The sequence below is a fragment of the Camelus dromedarius genome, chromosome 33 (assembly GCF_036321535.1).
Source record: "Camelus dromedarius isolate mCamDro1 chromosome 33, mCamDro1.pat, whole genome shotgun sequence".
Lineage (NCBI taxonomy): Eukaryota > Metazoa > Chordata > Mammalia > Artiodactyla > Camelidae > Camelus > Camelus dromedarius.
The window spans coordinates 18,323,347-18,335,418 of record NC_087468.1 but is presented as its reverse complement, the minus strand read 5'-3'; the positions used below and the strand labels follow the sequence as shown (position 1 = coordinate 18,335,418).

Sequence of the window (12,072 nt, the reverse complement as noted above, 5' to 3'; positions counted from 1 at the left end):
GGAGCAAGGATCTCATCACCTTGTTAGTCAAGGCCCATGTGTTTGCGTGTCGCCCGTAAGGTTGGGTATGAGTATGTCTGGGGTGAAGTTTATGGGGCCCGCACGCTCCTGGGCGGATGGCGTCATTCATTTTTAGCGTTCGCCTTCGCTAGCTCTTGAACCTACAGCTTCACTGGGCTTTGCGCCTGTTGCGAAGTACGTGGGCCGGTTACTTACAGAGCTTAAATTAATTGCCTTAAGCATTTGAACCTGGCATTAAAATACAGTATTTCATTCATAAATGAAGAAAGTCAGAGCTTTCCTTGTTTTCTGAAATGGTGTTCTTTCATGACGCATCATTTAGGAAAGAAATATCTTCTAAAAACGATTAAAATAATTTCCACTTTAACATTAATTCATTTTTCTTGTTCACTCATCTGAAAATGTGCGCATGTGAGTTTGCAGCCATGTTTGTCATGTAGGTTTTACATCTTAAGCCTTCTTTCAGTTTGATTTCATGAATTTTCTCTTTGATCTTAGTGTGTTTCAAATGTTCGTATGAGAACCATGATTCAAGCACATAAGGACTGTGTTTTAGATGGTGTTAAGATACCATGGCCACCTGTGAGTTCTTATATTTTGACTTCATTGTAGGATTGTTGCTTCCCACCCCAAGGAGTTCAGAATGTTTTATGCTTTCTTCATTCTTTGAAGCAGTGGTGCATTTTTAATTTAATTCCATTTTTTCAGATAAAATTTTCCAATATTACACTAAATGATATTTAACTACATTCAAAATATATTTAGAAAAAAATTTTGATTCATATCCGACAAAGACATAGTCCTCATTTAGAAGTGTTATTTTGGGTAATTTTGCAGTGATAATGACAAGTTACTAGAAAATCAGTGACATTGCCCTTTCAAGCTGTAGGAAGATGGTTACAAATTATTTCAGGCTTCAAGAAGTTACAAAAGATAAATTATTTAATATTTTGATTGGCAGGAGAATTCCCTTCATCCTTTATAAATCATGTATTGTAAATAGCCTAACATTTATTTAAAAACATTAGTTAGTTTGGTGCTTCAAAATAACACTGACTTTTTCCCCACAATTTTGAAGTCCAATTAGGTCAAGTGTACGAAAGTCAGTGGTACTTTAAGGCGTTACCAAGTCAATAGAGCTGGAACTCCGCCGGTGTTTATGATGGTTTTGCCTCATGCAGTCCCTCAGAGCTGAAAACATTTGCTGTTCTGAAAATGAGGGAATCTAAGTTTAATTTAGTCCCTACATTTGGGAAGGTGGTATTGTGTCCTTTTTAATCTGATCCTTTGATGTAAATAACGTTTTATGAATTCACTTGATAAAGGTAAGTGGAAATGGATGATTTAAATGAAGCTCGGCGTCCAGCCTCAGCACTGCCTCTAATCGGTAGCCGTTGAGGTATGAGTAGCTACCGTGTGGAAATCCTCCTGTGGACCCGTGAGCCCGGCCGCCCAGCATCTGAAGGGGGGCTGTAAATGAGGGACGGCTACCCCAGCCCTTAGCAGCAGCATCGCAGTAGTTCCATAATTAGAAGTGCGAATTTTATTACGTATTTTGCTTGTTAAATGTCCTGTTTGGATATTTTGGCCTTTTTTCTCTTTTCATTTGTCCTTTTCTTATTAATATGTGGAATTTCATTCTATTTTCAAGATAATATTCCTTTGTCTGTTGTACAAAGTTCAAATATCTTCTCCCAGCGAGGAGCCTGCCGCTTTATTATTTCATGGGGCCTTTTGGCGCTAATACTTTTAAGACAGGTCGTTTGTCATGGTTTTAACTTACACTTTGTGGGTTTTTCAGGGGAGGGCATCCTAGTTTAAGAATTCTTTCCTAATCTGAAGGACAGAAAAATACTCTCCTATATTTTCTTCTTAGCATTTAGAAATTTTCATATTATACTCAAATCTATCATTCATCTAGAAGGCATTTTTTATGTATGGGTCAGGTGAGAATCTCATTATAGTTTTCGCTGTGTGGATAAGTGACCAGTTCCCCCAGCAGTATTTGTAGTCATTTGTAGTCTTGTGTTCTCCAGGCGCACCTGCCAGGCACCCTGTCTGGACTGACCTTCCGTATAGCAGCGGGCTGCTTGGGGTGCTCAGCTCTGTCCTGGTCTGTTGGGGCATCTCCAGGCAGTACATTTTGTCTTAATTGCCAGTTTATATGCAGCCCTACTATCTAGCCAGATAAGTATTGGACCTGATCTTCCACATGGTGTATGTTTTCCTTCCTTTCAGTCTCTTTGTGCTTTAAATATATTTCCTGTCAGTGCCACGTGTCTGTGCACTGGCTTGCTTGGCTTTTTCGTTATTGCCGTCGTCCGCTTTCATTTTGTTCAGGGTTCCTGTCGTGTTTGACGTTACTGCTTGTATCGTATGCTATACTTGTCTTTGACGCCGTCTTTTTTTATTTTCGCCCTTTTAATTTTCTCTAGAATTCCATTTGTTTTGTAATCAGGCACCAGGCCAGGTTCTAAGCCAAATGTAGAAATGCTGCTATGTCTCCCTCGTGGCCACGGATCATTGCTTTTTCAAGGTCTCATCAAAGATTTAATCCTGTGTTTAAAGGGGCTCACAGGGCCTCTGAGGCACCTGAACTCCTCCAGCAGTGGGTCTGTTTAATACAATCCTTCCTCACGCCTCCTTTTGTCATCACATTGAATATGGGTAATACCTGGGCTTTTAAAATAGAGCCCTGTTTACTTGGGGTGAAGTCAGGACAATGTGGTTTAGCCCCCAAGTCTTTGGCTCATCTCAGCACAAAGGACAGATACTTCTTCTGAACAGAGTTCCCACAGACTTGCGAGCGGTTTGACACTGAACACAGAAAATTTAATGACAAATGTTCTGCTCTCAAATGTTACTATAAATGTTAACCATTATTTCAGGAAAGGCAAGTAGGTCTGAATTGGACCTTTTGTCAAGAGATGCCCATCTTAGCTACCCTGTCTGCTGATTAGATTTGGGAAACCTGTGTTTTTAGGATCTGCTTCTTGATGTTAAAAATGGAGAAATTTCAGAAACCCAACAGATCATCTGTTACCTTTCTTTCAAGGTATCCGTGAATTATCTTTATTTTGTCTTTGAGTTTATCAAATCCCGATATCCAGAAGTATGCCTGGCTCCCAGGAGTCATTAAATAAATATTTGTTGAAAAAGTAAAAAGGGAAGTGGGATGGAATGCTAACTGGAAGACATCTAAGTGACAAAAATTAGGCAGAACTGAAAATAATTTTACCCTTCCACCTTTAGAGGGAGAAAAGTACCACCACGATAATGGAATTTTATACATAACTACGTTGGTAATTTCCCAGTGATGTTAATTTTAGGAACACACACCTACTTTAATTGTTGGCTGCTGTTCGTCTCATAGAAGAGGTTCATTTAGAAACTGATGTTTCGATTTGTAGGAATGCCAGAGAGATGGAACTCTGGCAGCTGTGAAATAACTTTCCATACCAGTTCATGAGAATCTTAGCAGGCAGTGAATTAAGTGATAATTTCAATGTTTCAAGAAAGGTAGTGGCAGCTGTGCCTTTCCGTAGCATAGACTTATGAGGATCAACTAAAGCAACATTCTTCTTTGTATTTGCATGAAATTTTGTAATACTTAACATGTTATGGTGATCAGAAGTCTGGAATTGACCACAATCGCCTATCTCTTTGGTTACTTTTTAAAGAGAAGTAATGCAGGTGAAAAGATTCGGAAAAAATTCAGTGATTGAAACTGGCTCCACCATCCACTGCCTTGGTTACCTGCTCTCTGTATTTATTACCAGTTGCTTGATGAATGTAGCCGAGGCAAGGATGTCTGAAAATTTATATTGAGGAAGCAGAAAGTTAACTCAAATTTGGGTGTTGTGTTATCAGAGGGTGTGCTAAGCAGTTTAACCATCTCTCAAGACGTCCGCAGTCTCATGCCCAGAACCTGTGAGTACGTTCTCTTACACGGCAGAGGGGACCTTGCAGATGCGATCAAGGTTAGAGACCGTGAGTTGGGGAAATAATCCTGGATGATATGGGTGGATCCAGTCTAATCACGGGAGCCCTGAAAAGCAGAGAAGCTTTCCTGGTTGTCCTTAGAAATGTAGTGAGAGAAAAGGGGGCAAAGAGGTGGATGCAATGTGAACGGAGTCCAGCTGCAGTTCTGGCTTAGAAAACGGAGGAAAGGAGCAGTGAACCAAGGACGCAGTGGCACCTGACGCTGGGAGCGGCCCTCAGCAGACAGCCGGCGAGAAGATGCAGACAGTTCTGCGACCTCCAGGAACTGAATGCAGGCGACAGCCCCGAAGAGCAGGGGTACGGGTTCTTATCTAGAGCCTTTTGAAGGATGCAGCTCTGCTGACACCTTGATTTTTGTCTTTCGAGACTCATTTTGGACTTCTGACCTGCCACTCTTCAAGATTATAAATTTGTGTTTGCTTAACCCGCTACATTGGTGGCCATCTGTGACAGCAGTGATAGAAAAATGAATCCGAAGGGTGACGGAGTTTTCCCTTAAAAATGGTCATGGATACAAAGGAGAAATCTTATAAAATTTATGAAGACAGCTGGTTCTTAAATAAAACATTTTTCTTAACTGAAAAAGGACAAAGTGTTGGCTAATTTATGTAATATGAACTAAATAATTTTTTTTTCCTGGAGTGTATTTCCTGATGAGTGGATAATGTTGACACATTGCTACTTGGTATATAAACATAGGGGGAGAAAACATCAGAGCCCTCCATTCAAATCAAAATTCATTTATAGTCAGTTTTGTTGCTGAGTGACTTGATTTTACCACTACGGTTCCTTTCAGAAAGGAGTTGTATTTAACTTCCCAAAGTGTTAATTGGGAACTTTTTGATAGCCGCTCTGAAAAGCAAAGTGCTGTTAGGATCACCCCACATTATTGCCTAGATCAGGGCATCTTGGCTAAACTTCATGTGCAAGTTAAATCCCTCCACAGTCTTGTTTTTAAATATTCCTCTTGGAGATGTACCTCAAAGAAGGATCACACATACAACCCTGTGGTTATTTTTAACTTCCCGTCGGTGGAGAGAAATCCAGAAAGGAAAACATTAGTCTTTGCTATGGCTTTGATTTTGCTAGACTTTAGAGTTTAATTTTTCCCAAGGATGAAAAAGACGAGAGGAAATGAGAGTCCGTGGATCGACAAGTTCTTTGCCATTTTCCCTTTCTTCACCGGACAGCGATGAGCCGTATCTCTACTAAAACATGTCACTAAATGCTCACGAGCCTGTTCAGGGTAGTTCTGTGGTGCACTGTACCTCCTAGTTTCAGTAACAGAAGAAGAAGGCGGATGGAAAAATGGAATTGCAGGTGTACGTATGAAACTGGAAAGGGACCAGCGGAGTAAGCAACTTTATCATTTACTAAATCATTCTCCTGGCAAAAACACATACAGTGGTGCAAATGGATTTATCTTATTCCAAATTATGTACTGAATTAACGTTCACATTTTGTTTCTTCTATAATCTAACTAGGTCTGTTGTTACAATTTAGAGAATTGCAGATGGCATGGTTTCTCTACTTTGGTGTGAAATTACAGGATTCAAACAAATTATGAGCATGATGCTATCCCGTGAGATCATCCCGTCTCTTCTAATTCTCGTGTCTCCAGGTGCTTTGTCCTAACTGTGTTGGATCGCGCTCCCAAGGCGATGTTAAGTGTGTCGTGGCGGTGATAGTGGACGTGTATTTCTTATTCCCGAGTCTGCTGGCGATATTTCTGGCTTTTCCCCGTTAAGTGAGAGTCGGCTTTTAATGTTGCATTACTATAATGTGTGAAGAATGGAAACGGGGCTTGCTTTATTACATGGTGCCGGCTCAGGCCTGGCCGGCGGCTACAAATGGCATTTTAACGAGGATCTGTGTCAGTGATGTGGTTTGTTCCTTCTGGGCTCCTGGTGCAGCAGGGGTGCACCGGCACGGCTGCGCTCTGTGCGCCCCCCGGCCCCTGCTCCGTCGGGCAGCAGGGCCGCCCCCGCCTTAGGGGTCAGTCCTCATCATCCCTTCCCCTCAGCCTACCTCCTGGTTTTCTTGCCCTAAAAGAGACTCAGAAAACAGCACATGGAAGTGCATCTGTGAGGGAAGCTCATGCCCAGACAAAACCCCTCAGCTTTCAGAGTAAAGCAGAGCCCTGGATGGGAATGGAACCCCTGCAGTGATCGCTGGCCCTTGGGCATCCCGTGTCCCCACTTTCTCGCTCACTGTCGTCGGCGTGGGGTGCTGCGATGTGGCGGCCCTCTGCACAGCCCTGCCTTCTCCGCTCCTCTGCTGTGTAATAAATCTTCACGTGTTACCTGACTGTCAAGAGGACAGCATTCCTTTAATTATTTTCTGTCAAGAATGTCACCTCCTAAAACCATGGCCTTCCTTCTTATTTATGATCGTCAGTGCTGTCAGCCTTGTGGTCAGACGTCTTCTGTCTTGGAGCCTGGCCTCTGCTTCCTGCCAGTGGCCAGTTCCCTATTTTTCTTTTTAAATGGAGTTACTGGGGATTGAACCCAGGACCTCATGCATGCTAAGCACACGCTCTACCACTGAGCTATCCCTTCCCCCAAGTTCCCTATTTTTTCACCATATAACATAATGGTGTTTTATCCCTTCTTTTCAATGTTTATAGTTTTTGTTTTCCACAAACTCTTCCCCTTTTTAGTTTTTTTTTTTTCCCAGCACTTTCCTTTTTTGTTAATTTTCAAAAATTTAAATATGAATGCTCTCTCGGACAAGCCTTTATTATCTTGTTCATCATCTTTTATAATTTCACTTCTTACCACTAAATTCGTGTAAGCAGATTTTTAGCTTTGGTTTGATAGTTAAAGATATCTTTGCATTTTATCTTTGCATCTTTGTATTCATTTTTATCAGAAAATCTATCTTGAGTTCCTGCTGTTCTCAATTATCTTGCAATTAAAGGGAAACTTTGAAGTCGATAATCCTTTCCAAAAATTGACAAAAATATGGCCTCTTATAGGAATGGGAAAAAAATGTTTTCTGATACGGATTTTATGCAATAAGTAATGGTACAGAAAATGTACTGAGAAAAAAAGTTGTGTAGCTATCCTGAAACGGTATGAGATGGTTACCACCATCCTATTCAACAAATATTTAGTTTCCTGTAGTGTGGAACACTCTGGACGCACAAGGCCAGAGTGCTCTTGGGGCAACAGTATACTTAAGGCTGACACACAAAATATTGGAAAATAATAATAAGTGCCACCTGAGAGGTACAGAGAATAACATACATAAAACCTTTTAGCCTTGGATGATTCAGATATGTTAATAAGAAGAAAGTAACAGTACTTTCCTCATGGGGTGTTTGGAGGGCTCAGTGGGCCGTGGGTGGAGGGCTCAGCAAACGGAGAGCCCATAGTGATGGCTCGATAAGTGTTAGCGGTCCGTATCGCTAAGGATCAGTGGGTCTGAAATACCCCAAGCTCTGTGTTACTAGCTCTGCATTTTAAAGTGTTAGCTGGAAGGAATGACATTCTGCCCCCAAAACTGAAGCACCTGAGCAGGACACATGCCTGAGTAGAAGGCCATTGTATTTTCTTCCAGAGTGAGCCACGGCCATGCCTCCAGCTAGCCAGGGTCACTCTCTGGAAGCAGCTGTAGGTCTGTGCCACTGCTTGGAACGGCGATGACAGAGTCATTGACTAATAAAATATACCTTATGTAATTTTAGCCTGGAAAAAAAATCTTTTTTTAGTTTAAAAAGAAATAATTGCTTGGCTTTCCTCATCGCAATATCCATTGGCTTATAAATTAGAAGTGTGTGTGTTTTCTGTCCTAAATCCTATCTTTGTATACTCAGTGAAATGGTCTAAATTGTCCCCACTATTGTCCACTTTTTTCCCCATAGTGAAGTTCATTAACACCCATTACCGTTAGAAGGTAGGAGACACGTCATTGGGAATAACCATGTTTAAGACTTTTCCTAGACCAAATGCAGCCAAGAAAATGAAAAGTTGGGAACTCGACTTGACATTATAAAGACGGAAGCGAAATGTATACTAAACAGCACCCTTGTCGATTACGGAGAGAGTGATGTTCATCCCGAGTCACGGTGGTTTCTCTGCAGCAATTTCCATGCTTTTCCCTGAGAAACCGGCTCACTCCTCAGAGTATCAGGGAAGCGTGGAGACAACGTGATGACGATTGAAGGCTTAAATCAAATTGACAGAGTTCCCTGTCTCACTGAGCTGCGGGTGTCTTCTGATGTCTCTCTAGGAATTTGAAGACTGATCTTGGCAAGAACAAAAACGGGTTCAGTCTTCAAATTTAATTAGGAAGCACAGCTTGTAAGTCCCTCTTGTAGGTCCACACTATCAGAGGCAGTATTCTCATTACAGATGACACTTCGTTATCTATAATGTCTGAGTGCTTAACTCGACGTTCCCCTCACCCCCGGTGGTTACAAGTTCGACTGCAAAGGAATCAGAAGGTAAAGGTTTCGTTCAGTCCTGGTGAAAACAGGTTTCACGTTACACCTGCTCTAACTGCTCCTTTGAGGAGACTTGTGAGCGTTTTTCCCAGATACCTTCTGAAACATGTATGTTTAATCATGCTATGCTGTGTGCGTATTTTGCAAACCTGTAGGTGTGTGTGAAAGGACTTATATTTTTGTCTCTAGGTTTCCTTGTAGTACTTCTCAGGGAACACAGAGACTATTGTATTTTAAGTTAGTTTGTCAGTTCCCGTCCTTATTTATTGAAACCTACTGCAGCTTCGTTTATTGAATGTCTTCACATATTCAGGAGCCGGGCGGTATTTTCTAACCAACGGGGGAGATGCTTCATATAATATATTGATGTGAACTTTGCATTCCAGAGGAATTACTGGGTGGCAAAGTATCTGTCCTTTATCCTTTTCTACCATTTTCTTAATCTGAGATGTTTTCATAAACACATTATACTTCTGTTTTAAAACTTACGCTTTTGTTCCTTAAAAACAAACAAACAAACTCCAACATTCCATTGGCTCATTCAGGACAAGACTTTCTATAGCTGATAGAGGTTTGTTTGTCTGGAGTGTGTGACCCTTTCACTTTTTTCTTGATACAGAATAATTAGGGCTACAATAAACATTATTTTCTTGCAGTGTCAGTAGTTTGCTTTTTAAAACCTTACCAGAGGAAGGGAAAGCTGTATTTTATTTGAAAAGTAAATGGAAGATGAACTACTGTCTAAACCTTTTAATGTGCAAAGTGGCTGAATTTTTGGTCATTTCAGATGGAATCGGCTCTTCCTGAGGAATCAGTTGCACCGTTTGGTTTTGCTCTAAGCACAGGGACTGAACACAGTGTGTTGTTTTATCTTCTCCTTCTCTGTGCTCCTGTAGTGTGTTTGTATTGCTCTGGGAGATTTATGCTGGTGTATAAATTCAAAATGGTGTATAAATACAAATTTAGCGTAAGAATTAAACGTAATAAATGAGGCTCTTCTTGTTTAAAAGAAGCAAACTGTCATAAAATTCTGCCATGGATAAATGTGGTCATTTGACTTTTTCCCATGAAACTTTAATTTGAATCACCTCGCGTTGGATCACTGGACCAGTTTATAAACCAGAACACGATTTGGGAATGACTGGATCACATGAGACAAGTGATGTGACAGTGGCTTGTCAATAGGATGTGTTTATAAATGTTATTTTGAGGAAATTTTCACCATGACTTAGAAAAACACCTTGAAAGGGGTGGTTTGATGGGACGTTTCCGACGTTTATGGAGCCCTCACCCCCAGTGGCACGGCTGACTGTCTGTTAGGCACGTTTGTCAAGAAGGACACCCGGCAGGGGGCAGAACAGCAGAGTGTGTCATAAGACTCAGCTTTAATTATTTGAGCGTCACATCGTATTTGCTCTGCATTTATTTGTACAGACACCTTCCAGCGCCGTTTCTTTGTACAGGCTCCCCTGCCTTCCGCACGTAGAGTGTCGCTGTGAACTCTTTGACAAGCCAAAGCGGCATAAAGCAAAGAAGCAATTACTTTAGGACACAACTTACTGTGACCTGTTTAGCTTTTCGCTTTTGTTCGTGAAAGCGAGAACCCTCCTCAGAGCTCTTCCCGTTAGCAAAGGTGGGAGCTGGCGGAGGCCGTCCGCGAGCGTCCGGTGGCGGGAAGCGGGCCTTCGGAAAGCGGGGGGGGACCTGAAGCGAGGCTGCGGGAAGCGGGGGGGACCCGCGCCGCGCTCCTCCGCGTCGGGTCGCGGGCAGGCAGCCCTCTGCGCGGACAGCTCGCCGGCGGGTCCGGCTTCCGTCTTGTCCTGACTCCGCCGATCCTTCTGCGCGTGAGAGACCAGCAGTTCTGCGTGGATCCCGACCTCCGGACGGAGACTTTTAGATGCTAGTGTGGCTTTATGAAGACGTACCTGCATTTGACACACGAGTGGCCTGTTCTCTCGGGATGTTGAATAGAAAGGGTTTCTTTTATTGGTTGTTTCTTTCAATGTTGGGTAACTTGTTTGTTTCCTTTTTAACCTCCTTTACTTCTTCCTTCCTTCCTTCCTTCTTCTCTTTCTTTCCTCCTTCCTTTCCTTCCTTCCTTCCTTCCTTCTTCTCTTTCTTTCCTCCTTCCTTTCCTTCCTTCCTTTTCTTTCTTTCTTTCTTTCTTTCTTTCTTTCTTTCTTTCTTTCTTTCTTTCTTTCTTTCTTTCTTTTCTTCTTTCTTTCTTTTCTTCTTTCTTTTCTTTCTTTCTTTTCTTCCTTCCTTCCTTCCTTCCTTCCTTCCATCCTCTCTTTCTTTCCTTCCTTCCTTTCCTTCCTTCATTTCCTTCCTTTCCTTCCTTCATTTTCTTTCTTTCTTTCTTTTTCTTTCTTTCTTTCTTTCTTTCTTTCTTTCTTTCTTTCTTTCTTTCTTTCTTTCTTTCTTTCTTTCCTTCTTTCCTTCTTTCCTTCTTTCCTTTCTTCCTCTTTCTTTCTTTCTTCCTCTTTCTTTCTTTCTTTCTTTCTTTCTTTCTTTCTTTCCTTCTTTCCTTTCTTCCTCTTTCTTTTTCTTTCTTTCTTTCTTTCTTCCTTCCTTTCTTTCTTTCTTTCTTTCTTTCTTTCTTTCTTTCTTTCTTTCTTTCTTTCTTTCTTTCTTTCTTTCTTTCTTTCTCTTTCTTCCTTCCTTCCTTCCTTCCTTCCTTCCTTCCTTCCTTCCTTCCTTCCTTCCTTCCTTCCTCTCTCTCTTCTTTCTTTCTTTTCTTTCTTTCTCCCCAAAGGTGGTCATTAGAGCTGGTTTTAACATATTTCTTCTCTGGATTAGAAAAGTTAAATCGTTTCTCTTTCTCCCTCTCAATCACTCATTTCTCTTTTCTGCTCTCTCTGGAAGGAGTGAGAACCAGTGAGCTGCTTTTTGCAGCAGTGCCAGGCGAGCAGTGGGTCATCTGCTTGGGGAAGTTCCTTTTTCATGTGGGAGACAGTTTTGAGATTAGAGTTGTTTGACTTTTTTAAAGTTTGTTTAATTTCCTGATCTTCCATGTTTCTAAAAAATAACATCACACACACACATACCACGCAAACTCTTGCTTTTATAAGTCAACAGTGCTTTTTTTTTTTTAATGCAAAAAAGGGATTTTTGTTAGCTTTTGTATCCACAGTGGCCAAGGGCTGCGTGGCTTTGAACATGGCTGAACCCAGGTCTGTTTCCACCTCTTGGCCTTGCTTTCTTCTCTGTTGCCTTCATTCTCAGGCTCTCTTCTCAACCCATCATTCCGCTCCTGGTTCTCTTCCTTCCTCGCTCCCGGATGACCCTCCCTCTGGCAGTTCAGCTGAACTGCTGACTCAACATCTTCCTGGTGTCCCTTACCTCCCCTGCTTTACAGCACAACTCCAACACCTAACAGTGCTTCCTCTCCCTGGCCTCTGGTACCCGCATGACCAGCACTTCTGAGGAAATACACAGCAATACAGGTTGGCTTCCCCGCAAGTTCACGGTCATCCGCTGCAGCTGAGGTCCACTGCTGCCCTTCTTTATTATTATTTTGCTGCTTTTTTTTTCCCTGTTCTGAGACCTATTTGTTTCATTCAAAATTTAATTTAATTTAAATTTAATTTAATTTTGGTAAG

The 12,072-nt window shown here is 41.7% G+C and overlaps 1 protein-coding gene across 3 annotated transcripts in view; it reads left to right on the top strand.

The window, feature by feature from the left end:
- CTNNA2 (catenin alpha 2) overlaps nt 1–12,072 on the top strand; it is a 944,650-nt gene that overhangs the window by 56,690 nt on the left and 875,888 nt on the right. The window lies entirely within an intron of this gene.